Source organism: Corapipo altera, unplaced genomic scaffold (genome assembly GCF_003945725.1).
Source record: "Corapipo altera isolate COAL_440 unplaced genomic scaffold, ASM394572v1 60888, whole genome shotgun sequence".
Taxonomy (NCBI): domain Eukaryota; kingdom Metazoa; phylum Chordata; class Aves; order Passeriformes; family Pipridae; genus Corapipo; species Corapipo altera.
This window is the reverse complement of record NW_020885558.1, coordinates 1,755-2,118: the sequence shown is the minus strand read 5'-3', so window position 1 is coordinate 2,118 and position 364 is coordinate 1,755.

Genomic DNA, 364 nt, shown 5'->3' with positions numbered 1-364 from the left:
GTAAAAAACTAAACTTGGAATGTCTGGAATTGCCCAGAATTTGGGAGCAAGAAAATAAAGCTGGAAACTTGGGAATGCCAGAGAAGTGGGAGGGGAGAAAAGAAACCTGAAAAGTCTGGAATTCCAGGGAATTGAGAAGTGAGAAAACAAACCTGAAAACTTTGGATGAGAATTGGGAAGTAACAAAATAAACCTGGAATGTCTGGAATTTCTGGAGAATTGGGAAGAAAATAAACCTGCAAAGTTGGGAATGTCAGAGAAGTGGGAAGTGAGAAAATAAACCTGGGAAGTCTGGAATTGCAGAGAACTGGGAGGTGAGAAAACAAACCTGGAATGTCTGGAAGAAAATTGGGAAGTAAGAAAA